The following is a 16,956-nucleotide window of genomic DNA, read 5'->3' as shown; positions in this document are numbered from 1 at the left end:
TTCTCGGTCCAACTAGGGAAAGCAGGAATTTTTCCTCTTATAAGTCTTCTCATTGAATACAGGGCACTGAGTAGGGACTTAAAACATGTTTGTTGAATGAATTGAACTAGAGAATGTTTTTGTTTCTTCTGACACCATTTAGACAACATGGTACACTCAGGTCCTGGTCTCCTGGAGCTTGACTTTGAGTGTCAAGTAGGTCCCAAGGCTTGACTCCATCCCCGGCCTCTCAAAGTCACAATTTCTCAGGAGCTGAGCAGGGTACCAGCCGGGTGTCATTCTGTCACATGGTTGGTTTTCTCCTGGAGGAAGAGCCACCACGTTTCAGCTCCATCATGGAACCAATTGTCATAAAGCAGTGTCTTCTAGCTTCTGTCTTAGGTACTCTCGACAGTACTCTTTTGGGGGGCTCTTTTTTAGAGCCGCTTTTGGTTGGGTTGGGTTAGCAGAGACATTTAGACATTCTGCTTTGCAAATTCCTGGAGAAATTACATCCCTGTCGTACTTGAACACTCTCAAATAGGAAAGAATTACTTTATTGGGTGTCCCCCCCCCCCCTCCTCCTAAATGTTTGAAGCTAACAAAATGTTTTCAAGCAATTTCTCGCCACTGGATTTGGTGAAACTCACTTCAAGTGTCTTTCCAGAGCCTTTCATAGAAAAGTAATTGTGTAATTAGCTATAAATTAGTAAAAATTATGCTAATTACTTCCAGGTGTGACATATTTTGTGCTTAAAAACGAGTAAGAGAAATAAAGGAGCTGTCACTGGGGTTCCCAAGCGAAGCCTGGCCCAGGCAGCTTGGCAGGTTGATGTGCACATTTACTTAATATTATTTTTTTAATTATGTAATTTCTGAATAAGTACAAACAGACCCGAGAACAAAAGTACAACAGACAAAACCCAGGGGTGGTTGTTTTTGTGTGTGTGCTTAATTAAAAGGAGACTCAGTAGAAGGCTTTCCAGGACTTTTCAAACTTGTAAGGGGGGACTGGAGGTGGTGGGATAGGGGGATGTCGGGGTCAAAGAGGTCTCTGGGGTTCCTGGGCTCTTGAAGCCGGAAGGGGTCTGATGGCCCCCTGGGGGTTTGCCCTCTTCACACCCCCTTCACCCTTTCAGTTCTGATTATCAAGGTGATGTGTACCATGGCCAAGACATGGCAGCTGTGATGTGCTAATGGCATTGAACATCATTTGCATATGGCTCTTTTTTTAAAAAAACGGAGGTGACATTGATTTATCACTTTATGTAAGTTTCACGTGTACAACGTTCTATTTTGACTTCTGAACGCACTACACTGTGCTCACCACCAAAAGTTTAGTGTCCAGCCCTTACTGTGCAGTTGACCCCTTTCACCCATTTTGCCCTCCCCAACCCCGTTTCCCTCAAGTAACCACTGATCTGCTCTCTGTGTCTACATTTTTGCCTTTGTTTTGGTTGTTTGTTCATTTATTTATTTAATATTCCACGTATGAGTGAAATCATACAGTATTTGTCTTTCTCCGACTTATCTCACTTAGCATAATGCCCTCAAGATCTACCCACGTTGTTGCAGATGGCAAGCTTTCATCTTTTTAATGGCTGAGTAGTATTCCATTGTGTGTGTGTGTGTGTGTGTGTGTGTGTGTGTGTGCGCGCGCCACATCTTCTTTATCCATTCATCTGTTGATAGGCACTTAGGTCATCATTTCCATGTCTTGGCTATTGTAATTAATGCTGCAATGAATATAGGAGTGCATATATCTTATCAGATTAGTGTTTTTATATTTGGGTAAACACCCAGTAGTGGAATAGCTGGACCATATGGTGGTCTTATTTTTAGTTTTCTGAACCACCTCAGCACTGTTTTCCATAGCGGCTGCCCCACTTTACATTCCCACCAACAGTGTGCATGCAGCTCTCTTTGTGGCGCAGTGCTTTACTGTATTGGTTTCTCTGTCCTGTGAGGTATGTAGAACAGGTTTTCATAGCATACACGGAAGTCTGAAGGACCACATTCTCCCGGGATGAAGTAAAGGGAGAAAGGAGAGGGTGGGATCTCTTTCCTTCCTGTTTTTCTTCCAACCTTTTCCTCCTCTCCCTCTTCCTCTTTCTTTTTAAATTCATTCCACTACGATTGGGACCACTCTACTCTGCACCCGCTAGCAATGGTGGCAAGGTGGAAACCAGCCGATCAGTCCATCTGTCAGTCAGATATGCTGGGTTCTGTGGTAGGTGCTGGGCATCCAGAGACCAATGTCATGTCAAAGCTCACTGTTGGAGGAGACAGGCATGAGGAAACACTTTGATGGAATACGGGCAGTGCTCTGATTACGGCGACCCCAGGGCTTGGGATTTCTAAGGATAAAGCCACTTTCAAACATTCCGTCTCATTGTCTTTCCATGACAATTTGTGCTCATGATACGTTGCGTCCCCAGCTTTGATTTGAAGGACTTGGTCCCCAGGGCTGTAACAGAGGAACGTAGAAAGTGCTCTGGCTGGACGAGAATCAAATCATCCTCCAAGAGGACGGGCACATCAGCTCGGTCTTCAAGGGTAAGCGGAAGTTTTCCAGGCAGAGAAGGAGAGAAAGGGAATTCTTTCTGTAGAGGCGATGGCTGAGAAGGACTTAGAAGGATGACTAAGAACTGGAAGAGGAGATGCTAGTTGGGGGGCTGGGTAGGGCAGGAGGGGCAAAAGCACAAAGGCATCAGACAGTGTGATGTCTTGGGGCAACTACAAGTGTTTTGGTGTCACTGGAGCATTAAGAGTGAGGAGGGGGTAGGGAAAGGAGGCTGGGCTCAAGGAGAGCCTGGTTGGCTCTACCCTAGAGCGCGGACTTTGGAATATGGGGAAGCCACTGTAAGATAAAGTCCAGTTAGCGCGTGTGTGTGTGTGTTTGTGTGTGTGTGACACGGACAGAGGGAGATTAGCAGAGCCATGTTCTCTGGCCTTCCCCAAGGAAAGCTGGTTCATATTTTCAAGAAGACAAATTTAAAGACTGATGGGCCAGCTGGGCTTGGAGGCGAAGATCCCCCATCTCTCACTGGAGAGCAGGGACCGCCCCCGGGAGAGACCTTGAAGGGATGTCCTGAGAGAGCGGCTTTCTGACCTGGTCTGCTGGTCACCCTGTGGCCTCCACTCACCGTCACAGGCTGCAGACCGCATCACACCTCCAGCCTTCAGCCGTACGCAGTTAAGGCAACAGATTCTCGAGGGGCAGCTGCTCTGGGAGCTTACCAAGGGCACCCATTTAAGAGGAAAAGGAATAAAAAGCACGTGTGTTTTCTTCAACCCTCTTGACGTTCTCACAACCTCCTTCTAAGTTCCTGTCTTTCTGATCTGCAGATTAAATAAAGAAACCTCACTGAAATATCTTTTTAAAACAGAAAGATATTTGGAATTGTTATTATTATTTTTTAACATCTTTATTGGAGTATCATTGCTTTACAATGGTGTGTTAGTTTCTGCTTTATAACAAAGTGAATCAGTTATACATATACATATGTTCCCATATCTCTTCCCTCTTGCGTCTCCCTCCCTCCCACCCTCCCTATCCCACCCCTCTAGGTGGTCACAAAGCACCGAGCTGATCTCCCTGTGCTATGCGGCTGCTTCCCACTAGCTATCTATTTTACATTTGGTAGTGTGTATATGTCCATGCCACTCTCTCACTTCGTCACAGAAAGATAGAGAAATATTAAGGAAGTGTAGGAAAAACAAAGTAAAGAAACCTAAAACAAACAAACAAACAAAAACCCCTGAAACAACAATGACAGCAACAACCACAAACAAAAAGGTGCAGGTCTGGAGGCAGGAAAGCCGGGTCATGTCCTGATTCTGGCCCTCCTCATCCATCTCATGTGACTTGAGTCACTTTCCCATCCAGGCTTCAGATTCTGCATTTTTAAAACAAGAGGATTGAGCTAATTTATCTCAAAGTTCTTCCCAGCTCAGATCTGTAACCTCTGCATTTTTAAATTTTACTTTCAGTAGCAGCATGAGAAAACACCTTTATTTTTCCTTTTATTCTTATCATACAGATGAAGATGGTAGCAGGGCTGAGTATTATGTGGGCTGTCTCACAGTTAGGCTGTGGGACATTTGAAAGTGTTAACCATCAAAAATATTTCCTTTCCTACATTTTCCATTTTCCATTTCCCAGGGTCAAGGTGTTTTCAATGCGGAGCCCTAGGTTGTTGGATCAGGAGACACGTTTTGTTTGCTTCCTATAAAAGGCAGCTTGTGTGTTGTCAGTAGCCCCTCCCTTGTGTAACCACATTTATAGCATTAATGATGACAAGGATGCTGAGGATGATGGGAACTAGTATCTGTTGAGTGCGTGCCTCTGTGGGTCAGACATTAGTCTAAGAGCTTTGTGTGTACTTCATCCTATGGGGTGGGTATCATTATTATGCCCATTTCACAGATGAGGGCATACACACCCAGGGAAGTTGTCACCAGGACTCCTGTGCTGGGCTTGAGGAAGGCACATACATTCAGAATAGGATTCTTGTGGGTTCGATCCCTGCATTCCTGAGTCATGTCCCTGGCCAGCCACCCAGGGCTCCTGAAGATTCAATGAGACAATCTTTGTGACAAGTACTTTGCAGACTGTGATGTACCATGCGCATGCAGACAGAAACCGACGAGAACCAGCGCCAGGGCAGATGGGACTAATGTGGCCACAGTGGGCCAATCCTCCCCAGCAGGACGGCTGGAGTCCCAGAGAAAGGCAGAGACGCTGAGGCCAGGCTGGGGAGAGGATGTCTTGCAGGCGGAGCTGGGGCCTCTCTGCCTGAGGCTCCCTCCTCCTGGGGCAGGTGGCCTTCCTCCCAGGAGCTCCGTCTTGCCCTTTGATTCTTCCTGGCTCCTTTCCTTTTAGAACCAGGCATGGGGTCAATCTGCTTTCTCATTACCCAAGAGGTCAAGTCTAGCCACCTTGGCTGGCACGAAAGCCCTCCCCAGCTGGGCCTGCCCCAGGAACCTGGCCCCATTTCCTGCAGCTCACCCCCAGACACCTCCTTCTGCTCCAGTGGCCACTCTCCTTGGTGTTCCCCGTAGACTAGGCACAGTTGTCCCTTTGGTGTCTTGACTGACGCTGTCCCTTTCCTGAAGTACTGGCTTCTCCCCACTCACCCCCGATGACAGCTGAAGTTCCACCTCCTTTCAAGGTCTTTGCTTCAGGCCTTTCTGTCAAATGTGGGCTCTTAGCGCCCTTTATCTCCATCAGTCTTACTGGCCATCTGGGTGTGGCTCTTCTGGAGGGCAAGGGACTGAAGGAGATTCAGCCTTTTGTAAAAAACACCCTTAAGCTTTGCATTTGGAATTTTGCTCATAGCGCCTTGCCTGAGCCGCTCTTTATAGGGAGAAAGAGGAACGCTGTGGACAACCTTGGCCTTCCTCTAGATCTGTTTTGTGGCCAGGCTGGTTAAGCCTTCATCTCCCAGGATGGCCTGACTCTGCGGTTAGAAAGGGTTCTGTGCTTGCAGCCCCGGGGAGTGTTTGTAGTGGCACCAAAGCCCTGTTAACTCCAACTAGTGTCCCCAACTCCCCGGTCAGGGAGTCTGGCCTCGGCCAGACGAGAGATCTCTCCATACCTGCTATACAGGCCAACACCTCTTGTGATAACTCCCAGAAGAGAGAATTTCAAAGAAGTCAACTCATGCCAAAAATGCCTTTGTCAGTGTGTCTCTGTAGGGGTGGTCAAGACTGGCTGCATAGTGTAGGCGGCCCGGCGCCAACTGAAAACTGTGGCTCCTTGAATTTCAAGATGGCGATGAGCAGAGCATCAAACCTACACGGGCCTTTCTGACTCGGGAGAGGTTGGGGGTCGTGCGGACATGCAAGTTGACACCATGAACCGGCTCTGCTGGCTTCTGTGCCTGGTGTGTTGGCTGCTGTCACAGGTGCAGGCGGTGGTGGTGTTGGTGTGTGTTAATTTCTTCTTCTTTTTACTCAGCAATTTCCAAGTTAAATAATAATATTAAGCATCTACCACATGACCGGCAGTGTTTACAACACCATGAAGGGGGGGATTCACAAAATCAGTAGAAGATACTGGCTCTCCCTTGATGTTTACAGTATTATCAAAGAGACAAGAGATATATGCATTCCATTCCCATTTATCTCCATCGGATGAAGAATCGCAGGCTCAGAGAGGCTAACTGGTTTGCCAAAGTCACACAGCTACTCCAGGGCCCCAGTACTTTCTGTGTAGCCTCACCCACGAAACACTTAAAGAATTGGTCCACTTGGTGCAGAGCCCTAGGAGTTGTGTGAGGTCAGGGAAGCAGGGGCGACCGGTCAGGGTCATGGACTAGTCGGGGCCGACTTGGAGAGGAGGAAGGGTTTAGGTTGGGGGGAAGATGCAGTGAGGGGAGGGCATTCTGCCATCAGGGAGGTGGGTCTGGCTCCATCGAAGGGGGCTGCGAGGTCAGGGGGCCCTCTTTGCTCACTCCTTTCCTTCCAAATGAGGTACCAGTTCTCTGGGGCCATCTCTCTCTTAATCCCAGTTCAGTGTTTTTCAAGCTTTTTGGACCACAACCCTCAGTAAGAAATTTTCAGGTGTGGCCCAGTACACACACAAGTGTACGTGTGTGTGTGCATGTGCTTCCGTGTGTTTATTTACCTTTATGACTTCTGATGCAAGCGGATGTTTTCTATTATATTCTGTTATGTAATTAAAATCAGATGATGGTACACCAAACTGAGGCACTACCCCAACTGGACTTGGACGCCACGCTGCCATCATTACTAGATGGACAGTTCTTTGGCCCTCAAAGCCCGCACCGAAGGAAGGGCTATGTCTTCAGCTCTGAGAGCCTGTGGAACTCTCTCTCTCTCTCTCTTTGGATGCCTAAAGCTCGTCCTGCTGGCATTCTGCCCTTCCACCGCCCACCCACTGCCAGGATCTCAGACCCTCCTACCATGGGTTTAATTACATTTTCATGCAATTGCATTTTCTCTTCCCAATATGAGGAAGTACACCTTCCTCACGAGAAAACACCGTCCTAGAGGATGAGCAAGACACAGCAGGTGGTAAGGACTCCTGAGCCCATTTCCCCAGCTCCTCCGAAGCCCAGCCCTGTGCCTTTTCTATAGCAGGCGTTCAGCAAGTGTTAAGAGATTGAGAAATTGGTTGAGTATCTCAGAAGGATTTGGAGATTTTCTAAGGAGTTGAACGTGACTTTAGCATTACTGGTTTAAAAGGCCTCTTGGTGGGGCAGGCATTTGACGGTTCCCCTTGCAGGCTCGCAAGGAACGCCCCACCTTCTCAGCTGTTCTCCCTCTTATCATGTTTTTCCTCTGACTCAGCTTTGCTTTCCAGCCTCAGGTACTTCTGGGGCTCATACCCCATTGCTTTTTACTGAGAGAAGCAAAATGGGATGGTGGCGAGTTTGATGAGACCCACGCACTCTGGCTGGCCTGTTCCCTGAGCCAGACAGCAGAAACCCCCCAGCATAACCCGCTCACCTCACCCACAGTGCGGGGAGAACACTGACCTCAGTGTCAGGAAACTTCACGTCGGAGTCCCCTTACCCAGGTGAGTGACATTGGGGCAATGGCTTAGCGTCTTGGTACTTCATTTCTCTTCCCTTGTCATCCTCTTGCTTGTTGAGATGACCACATTACCTAACACGTGGCAACTTTACCTGTCTGGCAGTTGAATGATACCCACCTGCATTTGTAACCTTCGTTTGCATAATGGCTTCCCTGCTCATCTTTGAACTGCGTGAATTGTTTTATGACCGACCCAATTGACTGGGGAGCTGAGGTTGGGTTATCCGAGATTACTCAGCTAATAAGCAGTGGAGTTAGAATTCAAACTCAGATTTTCTCTTTCCAAAGTCTATATTCTTATCCTCATGATTTAATGTAATTATATCAGCCCATTAAGTTAATGCTTATTTCCTCCGGCCCAGCGGCGCCCTGAAAGGAGTGAACTTCTGTTGATGGAGGGAGGGTTAACTCGTGGTGGAGACAGGGAAGCAGTGGTCAGAGGAGGGAGAGGAAAGGAAGGCAGAGGGTGTGAGTGAAGAACCAAGTTTAGGAATCACAGGGGGCTCACGGTTGAAGGCTTCCTGGGTCGTTTCACTGCTGTTTCAGCTCCCTGGGTCCCTGGGCAGCAGCCATCAGATACGCCGTCAGTGATTTTAATCAACAAACCAATGAACCGGCATTTACTTGGGGATTTCGAGGCTGACGCAGAAGTCTCATTGTTGGCGAGCACTTTGCACCGAGGTCATTTTCTGTGACAGCACAGCCCTAGGCCGCCAGCCCTTGCGTTTGGAATCAGAGGGGTGGGTGATGTGCTTTGCAGAGTCCGTGAGCCCCTGGTGGTTTCCATCTCATTGTCACATCAGTGCAGAAGGGGAGCGGGTGGGGTCAGTGTTGGGATGGGGCCATCTTCTCTGACGACTCAGCCTCCTCCATGGGCCGTGTCAGTCAATGACTTCTTTTCCTTTTCTCAGTTTCCAACCTGGTCTTTAAAACGTGATATGACATTCTTTGCTCTAATGAATAAGCCTGTGTGGTGGGGCGGGGGGTTGTTTTAGCCCTGCTCCCATTTTATAGATGAGGAAACTTGGGCTCAAAGAGAGACTGGGACACCGCCCCCCCCCACACAATGTCCTGAAGCCGGATATGGATCTAAGTGTGCTGATTTCAGAGTCCACCATCATTGACTTCTCCTCAGGTGCCTCAGCTCTTAGAGAAAGGACCAGGTAAGGGAGCAACGTGAGTTACCCAGGCAGTCACAGGCTCCTACAGAGGACCTCAAATCCTGAGACCCTTGGCTGCTGGAAGGCAGGTCTATGTTGAAGCTTTTGGTTTCCTGTTCTCAGTACTTCCTCTGGAGGATTTCTCTCCAACAGGTGTAACTCAGTCACCTGCATAAGTGTTATTAAAAACTCTAAGACAGGGTCTGTAAAAGCAAACCAAATAATTCAGAAGTCTCCCTTTCGCCACCCCCTCTTTACCAGTAGCTACTGTTAATAGTTCTGTGTGTGTGTCTTCCAGACGTTTTAAGCGTGGATATGCTTATATGTATGTGTGTGTTATATGTAAAATGCTTTTAAGCATAGGCAGGATCATACTATACATAGAATTCTGCAACTTGCTTTTACACTGAAGAGCATTTTATGGACATGCCTTCATGTTAGTATCCACAGTCCTGCCTCATTCTTTTTTTTTGTTTGTTTTTGTTTTTTTGCAGTACGCGGGCCTCTCACTGTTGTGGCCTCTCCCGTTGCGGAGCACGGGCTCCGGACACGCAGCCTCAGCGGCCATGGCTCACGGGCCCAGCCGCTCTGCGGCATGTGGGATCTTCCCGGGCTGGGGCACGAACCCGTGTCCCCTGCATCGGCAGGCGGACTCTCAACCACTGCACCACCAGGGAAGCCCCTGCCTCATTCTTTTTAATGCATGCTTGATGTTAATATTTCATTTTACGGATGAACCAGTTTATTTAACCTGTTACCAATGGGTGGACGCTTAGGTTGATTCCAGCTTTTTTCTATTACAAACAGTGCTTTTGTGAGCATCCTTGTGTAGTTGGAGAAATTCATATAAATGAAATTTCTGGCCTGCAGGATTCGTGCATTTATAATTTTGATCGATATTGCCACATGGCTCTCTGAAGTGGTTGTCCCATTCACAACATCAATCTAAACATTGCTTTCTTTTTTTTTTTTTTTCGTGTGTTCAGTAAATACTGTGGAAATTGGTCCTGACGGTTTAGTCAATTATTATTGTGATTCAACTCTCCTCTCTGCTACTCAGGGGTGAGTCCATCCCATTCTGGGGTGTTTGATTGGAATTCCATTTCTGCTTTCACTGGCTGGGGGATTGTGGGAAGTTTGCTTGACAGGATCTGAGCCATGATTTCCTCTTGGAGATAACATGACCTCTCTTGAAGAATGGAGTTAGGGACGTCATAAGTATTTTTTTTTTAAGAATTTTTTTTTTGATTTTAAAGTCTTTATTGAATTTGTTTCAATATTGTTTCTGTTTTTTTATGGTTTTTGGCCACGAGGCATGGGACATCTTAACTCCCCAACCAGGGATGGAACCCACACTCTCTGCCCTGAAAGGCAAGGTCTTAACCACTGGACTGCCAGGGAAGTCCCGACATCATGAGGATTTGTTGAGCTTCTTGTCCGAGGTCTGGCACAGAAGAGGTGTTCAAAGCATGCTGTCATTGTCCCCCACAAGCGGAGTCAACACCTGCCATCCCGCCCTAATGAGAGAGGTGGAGTGATTTGCCAAAGGACTCAGGGGGAAACCGAGGCACTGTTGTTAATTGTCTCTCTGTAGTGGCGGCATTAACACGCTTACCTGGTAGACTGCAAGTCTCTGCAGGGCAGGGCCTTTGTTTCCTACTTCTTTGTACTCTCACAAGCCCTGAGCCCAGTGGAGTTAGACATTTGGGGTGGTGGTGAGCGACAGCTGTGACCGGGGACGATGTGTACCAGCAGGAGACCCTGTGGAGGCAGAATCCGTTTTAGAATCCACATCCATTAGGAGACCCAAATAATGCTTCCCACTTTTTCCTATTTAGTGAATTTCAGAAAGGAGCATCAGTGGGAAGTGGAGGAAGGGAAAAAAAACAAACCAAAAACCAGTCTGGGCCCAGAAAGCCCTTTTAGACATTGTTTCTGGGACATGCTTGTGAAGCTGGGAGGAACCTGGATGCTGTTTGGGAAGATGTGTCGGTAATTTGCACTCAGGAGGCCCCCAAGTGGCCTCGCTGGATGTGCAGTGGGCAGAGCCCTGCTCCCGTTGGGCTGGTACTGGGAGGGCCACTGCTTTGCTCTCCCTGTGACTTTCCACCTACTCTTTTGGACTTTCCTCTCTCTATTTTTGGAAAGGGCCTTGTGCTTTATTCCCTCCCCATACTGCCTGTCTACTCCAAAGGCATCTGGTGTCAAGAACTCTATCTGAAAAGCTTGATCTGTGGAGGGCTGTCAATCATGCCCCAGAACTGGCTGGCCCCTGTGGGGGAGGGGAGGGGAGGGAGCACGGCCATGCCCCGGGGTGTGGACTCAGGTCGGGCTAGGGGGCCAGGTGACTGGAGTTGTGATCTCACTGCATCACATCTCTCCGTGCCTCAGCCTTCCCTTCTGTTAAATGCGGTTAAAGTTGCCCTTGCCTCATCGTGAGGGAGTTACAAGGGCAGCTCAGATGTTTGACACCAGAGCAAGAGAAATCACAGGGAGGAAATTCCTCTGTCAGTAATTCAGGAAAGTGGGGTTGCATTCATGTCGCTCCTGGGTCCTCGGGGATTGAGAAGACGTGCCAAACTTATAATCTTCCATGCAGAGGTTGGAGTCTCCTGCCTGCCTGTGCCTAGTTTAATCACAGAGGGCTGAGTCCTAATTCCTTCCTTGCCTCTACTAGCTGTATGGTCTTGGGCAACTCACTTCAATTCTTTGGGCCAGATTTCCTCGTATATAAAATGGACATAACATTAGCACCCCCTTAGGTTGTGAGAGGATTCGCTATTATTATCTTTGGCCGCACGTGAAAATTCCATTTCAGGGAGATAGATGCTTCTTGGCCTTCAGTCAAGTAGGCTATGGATTAGTAGGCTACAGACCGTGCTGTATCCTATAGTGTGTTATGCTATATATGCTACAAACAATAAGCTACGCTACTGCATGCTGTGTATTGTGGAAACCCCTTTGTGGGCAGTGGGGAAGCTTCAGGAAAGGAAAGGTGTTTTTGGGTGGCAGGAGGGTTTTCCAAACTATTTTCCATCTGTCCCAGTCCATTGCGTTCCATCCTACGGCGTCAATACCATTCAATGAGTTTTTACTCAGCATTCAGTGTGCCGAGTGAGGAAATCCAGTGACTTTCTCTGATTCAGCCTGGATCTGAGGGCAAGAGACAGTGACAGAAAGGGCAAATCAGAATCGAAGTCCTGCTGAAGAGCTTCTAAAGAAAAGAGTAATAACCTCTGAGCTCTGACTTCTAACCCAGCCCATGTCTGGGCATGGCCCACATGCCTGGGTCCAGAGTTGAAAGAGAAGCCTGGTCTCTTAGCAACATGTTTATGTTGGTTTGGCTTTGAGATGAAAGTGAGGACATGATTTCCACTCCTGGGCAGCTGGGCCCGGAACATTGGAGAGAGATGAGGTTAATTGTTCCCTTTTTTAAATTGGCTAGGGTCCTTTTATTCCTACCTCAACTCTATTAAAAAAAGATATAGGATTATATATGTGTTACACACACACACACACACCACACAGACACACACACACACACACACACACACACACACACACCGATCCAGAGAAGAACAAATTAGCAAATTTCCTAACCAGGTCCTATCCTATCTGTAGGTCTGTCGTGAAGCAGTGAAGACCCCTGTGGCTTGAATGCCAGGTCTCAGCACTACCAAGTGTTGATTGAGTTTTGGTCCCAGTAGTAAAAAGCATGTGTGAAATTCAAATACAGAATTTCAAAGCCTTGAGCACTTCCTGAGAGTCTCAGTGGCTTTAATAAGGGAAGGGCATCTCTTTGGTGGCAAGTGGTTATCCTTCACAGCGCAAGCACAAATTGGATCATAATTAATGAATCTGACATATGTTCCTCCTTGCCATGCAGAGGAGCTCGCATTTCGTTCCTATTTGTCTCCATCTCCATCACTTTATATTCCCCTCTACAAGGGGGGATGTTGCCACATTCAGATGAAAGTTTATACATTGGTAAGTTCTTCTCTAGCTTAGCGACCAGTTTGGAACAGTTTATTTCTCTCTTCTTCCTTCTCTTCCTCCCTTCCTCCTTCCTCCCTTCTAGTACCATTTGCAAATCTGGAAATATATGATGGTGTCCTAGAGCTGCTTAACACTGCTTAAATGCGAGAGTCCCTGGTATGAGGTGGAGAGGAGACTTGCCTTGTCCAAGAGTGTTCTCGCCATTCTTTATTCTTGTTCTCTCCTTCTGTAGCATCTTTCTTCTCTGTTTTCTTGTTTCCTCACAGGGTACCATAGGGGTTCTGGTAGTTGAACTGATGCCTAAAAAGGGCATTATGAATATAGACTTAGTCTTTCCAGTGCTGAGAAGCTGGGAGAGCCACTGTAGAACTTGATTCCTGTCTCTCCTTCATTTAGCAAATGTTTACTGAGTGCTCACCATGGCTGGTCACTACCCCCAACACCAGGACTAGGAAGACCAATAAGATATAGTCCTGGCCCTTTAGGGGTCTTTGCACCTAGCCTCATTTATCATTCTGTATCCTTACCGCATCCTTCGCCAGTGGGGTCCACTTTCTCTCCTCCACACCTCACATTGACTTTGAGGCTTCCCAACTGATTTGCTCATTTGTGGATGGGCACACGTGCTCCTCTCAGCCTCCTTTGGATGTGGCCAAAGTCACAAATCTGTGCCAGGGAGAGTAGGTTTCTCTCTAAACAGATGCCTCTGGACCAAATGTTTGTGTCCCCTCAAAATTCATGTGTTGAAATCTTAACCCCCAGGATGATGAGATTAGGAGGTGGGGTCTTTGGGAGGTGATTAAGACGTGAGGGCAGAACCCTCATGATTAAGATTAGTGCCCTTCTAAAAGACATCCCTCCTGGGGACTGGTTTGCTATACTATGTATCCTAGGAGCTTTTTCTCTTTGGGAACTTGAGTTAGAATGAAAAAAATCTCAAAATCTAAACTTAAAAAAACAACAACGCATCTTTTGGGAACTAAATAAATTTGAGGTTTATCTTTTATTTTTCCGAGTTTCCATATGAAACTAAGATGACATATAGTAAGAATTTTTGCCTCATCCCATGAGAGCCTAAAAGAGAGCATTAAATACTGTTGACAGACTGATTCTAGGGCTGGGGCAGGGAAACTACAAGATAATCCTGCAGCACCTTGTAGCAGAAGTAAGGAAATGCTCAAAAAATAAAAAGATGAGACTGAGGAGCCATGACGACCGTATGCCATGTGGACATTAATGGAAAAACTGATGAATAATATCTGCGCTTCGTTAACAGTAATGTACCAACATCAGTTTCTTCATTTTGACAAATGTAGCATGGTGAGGTAGGAGGTTAACAGTAGGGGAAACTGGGTACAGACACTATCCGTACTATCTTTCAACTTTTCTGTAAATCTAAAATGATTCAAAAATAAAATGTTTGGGGGCTTCCCTGGTGGCACAGTGGTTGAGAGTCCACCTGCCAATGCAGGGGACACGGGTTCGAGCCCTGGTCTGGGAGGATCCCACATGCCGCGGAGCAGCTGGGCCCGTGAGCCACAACTACTGAGCCTGCGCGTCTGGAGCCTGTGCTCCGCAACAAGAGAGGCCGCGACAGTGAGAGGCCCGTGCACCGCGATGAGGAGTGGCCCCCGCTCACTGCAACTAGAGAAAGCCCTCGCACAGAAACGAAGACCCAACACAGCCAAAAACAAATAAATAAATAAATAAAAATTTAAAAAAATAATTAAAAAATTAAAATGTTTATTTACAAAAAGAAAAAAAAAAGAGACCCCTTCTGCCATGTGAGGATACAGTGAGATGACAGTGGTCTATGAACCAGGAAGCGGGCCCTCACCAGACACCGAATCTGCCAGCACCTTGACCTTGGACTTCCCAGACTCCAATACGGTGCGAAGTTTCTGTTACAGAGTACCACCCAGTCTGTGGTACTCTGTCATAGCTGCCTGAAAGGACTAAGACACACAAGTAAGGAGAAGATAAAGGGCAGAGATGGCTCCTGCGGGTACCAAGTCAACAGTGGCCACGCAGGAGTACTGACTTCCTTCCCCGGGTGTGTGGGGGGCAGGGAAGAGTCAGGGCCGCCACGCTGCCCCACTCCAGGGCCACGATTCACATCACTGTCTGTGCAGAAGGCACCCTTGCTTTAGGAAGGACATGGATGGGTGAGTTTCCTCCACCCATGGGAGGTCTGAAAGCCAGCACCACTCAGCTGTTCAGGCAGGTAAAGTTAAGCTCAGAGGGGCTGGGCGTTCGCCAGGGTAACTGACAGTGCAAGGGTTTCTAACTCAGATCATGGGACAGGTAGTAGTTATGAAGATGCTCTCAGTCCCAGAGGGCTTGGGTGTCTGCAGGTGGCCTGGCCATGCGAGTTTGGTGCCTGTGCCTGAGTGAGGCCAAGCCAGCAGGAGGAGGTCCGGGGCCTTACCTGCGGGAGCTGAAGCCAGACATCTCCTTATCGGGGATCGCTTGGGGCAGGGGCTGAAACTGTGAGGCACGCCTGGAATGTCAGCCTAGAGCTCTTTTCACAGAGGCAAAGGCGAGGCCGTGGGTGTGTAGTTGGTCGGGCCAGGGAACTCAGTGGTGGTTTGGCTCAGAGAGGCTGGTCAGTCTTCACTGTGCCCATTTCCTATGATTCCCAAATGACTGACACTCAGGTGTCTCCTGGGCCAACTTGGGGTGGGGGGATCCCTCCGTTACTAATCCCTTCTGGGCATCACTGATGTAGGTGATCAGGGATGAGGAAGGTAGACTCATGGTCACCTCTGGCCCCAGGCTACCCCTGTGGCGGGATGCAGGGGGGCTGCGCTCTCGCTGGGCTGTGGGCACTGCTCACCTCCCAGCTCCCGGGGTGTGTGACAGCCTGTCTGGCGGCTGTGACAGGCCGGGTACCTGCCTGCCGGCCTCCTCCCGCGCCCGATGGGCTGCCTGTTAATTGGGGAGGCACGAGGGAAACCAGGCTGAGAGTCCCTGGCTGGGCTCTGAGCTCACACCCTTCATCAGAGTCAGGCTGTGGCCGGCCGCCTGCCACCTCCTCCGACAAGCAGGGGCCTGGCTGTGGGCTTCATGTTTGGACTTTTTATTTCAAAATTTTTCCCCCAAGAAAGGAAGGGCAGAGGAAGGCAGCCCGTAATTGGGCTTGGGAAAGTGATGCTTGTCAGAGGAGGGGGTGGTGGAGGCCTGGGGGAGAAGCAGCCGTTAGCACAAGTGTGTTCCACGGAGCGAGGAAAGGGGCTTTCATCCTTTCCCAGGGCCCTCCCTGGGCAGGGGAACAGCTCCCGGGGATGGAGTGTGTGGGTGCAGCCTGGAGGCTCTGGCTCTGCCTGGGGTGGGGGGCAATCAGGCCCCGGCAGAGGCTACTCTCTGGTCCAGATGGTAGACTCTAGAAAAAGCAGGAGGGGTGAGCGAAAGCAAGCATGTACTGAGGTCTGGGATAGAATGTGTCTTCCCCACTTACTCCCCGCCCCCGCCACATGAGTGTCAGAATCATCGTACGGCAGGGTCAAGGGGTCCCAGGTTCACCCACCACAGCTCTCCAGGGCAACTGGACCAGAGGAGGAAGGGACTTGCTGAGGGTCACACCTCTAGTTAGAAGCAGGACCTCAGATCTTAATCTCAGGCTCAGGATGATGGCGGGGGTGCTGACGGTGCTTTTGGACTTCTTTCTTTCCCAGCCAATACCGTTTCCAGCCCACAGATGTGACTAAAATCACATCCTTAGAGATTTATTCATTTAGACTCAAGCTTAGCTCACAATTATACAGCAGGTTCTCCAGGGAGGGCTTATATATTAAGCTCCGTCGGTAATTTCTCCCTTAGCAAGAATGATAAGGGTGATAAAGATACTGGATACCGGGGGGCTAGTGTGTGTGTGTGTGTGTGTGTGTGTGTGTGTGTGTGTGTGTGTGTGTGTGTGTGTGTGTGTACGCGAGCTCTGGGGGCAGCTTGGAGGGGAAGAAGACTGATGAGATGAAGAAGAGGGGGCACATCACCGAGGAGCCAAGCGGCCCCTCCACCTAATTTTATCTCCTGTGGGCAGGTGAGGCGTCCACTGCCGGCCACATCCCCACCAAGGCAGCCCAGCCGTCCCGGCGGCTGCTGTCTTCTGGAGTCTGTGTGACAGGATGGGACCCGTGGGGAAAGCAGCTGCGGCAGCACCCAGCCCGTTTTGTACTCCGGCAGCTAATTAAAGCCAGGAAGGTAATTTATTGCTGAGGGAGAATGTGTGGGAGGTTTGGCTTAGTTGAAATGGCCCCCA

The 16,956-nt window shown here is 48.7% G+C and overlaps 1 long non-coding RNA gene across 3 annotated transcripts in view; it reads left to right on the top strand.

The window, feature by feature from the left end:
• LOC109547669 (uncharacterized) overlaps positions 1-16,956 on the top strand; it is a 337,191-nt gene that overhangs the window by 174,625 nt on the left and 145,610 nt on the right. For 2 of the 3 annotated variants that reach the window (XR_012328993.1, XR_012328994.1), the window contains exon 5: positions 7,310-7,525. The exons of the other annotated variant lie outside the window; for it this stretch is intronic. This is a non-coding gene — a long non-coding RNA (uncharacterized lncRNA). The remainder of the gene's footprint in view (positions 1-7,309; positions 7,526-16,956) is intronic. 3 annotated transcript variants of the gene reach the window in all.

The sequence above is a fragment of the Tursiops truncatus genome, chromosome 21, assembly GCF_011762595.2.
Source record: "Tursiops truncatus isolate mTurTru1 chromosome 21, mTurTru1.mat.Y, whole genome shotgun sequence".
In the NCBI taxonomy this organism is placed as follows: Eukaryota; Metazoa; Chordata; class Mammalia; order Artiodactyla; family Delphinidae; genus Tursiops; species Tursiops truncatus.
The sequence above is the reverse complement of the archived record's forward strand: the minus strand, read 5'-3'. Positions and strand labels throughout refer to the sequence as shown.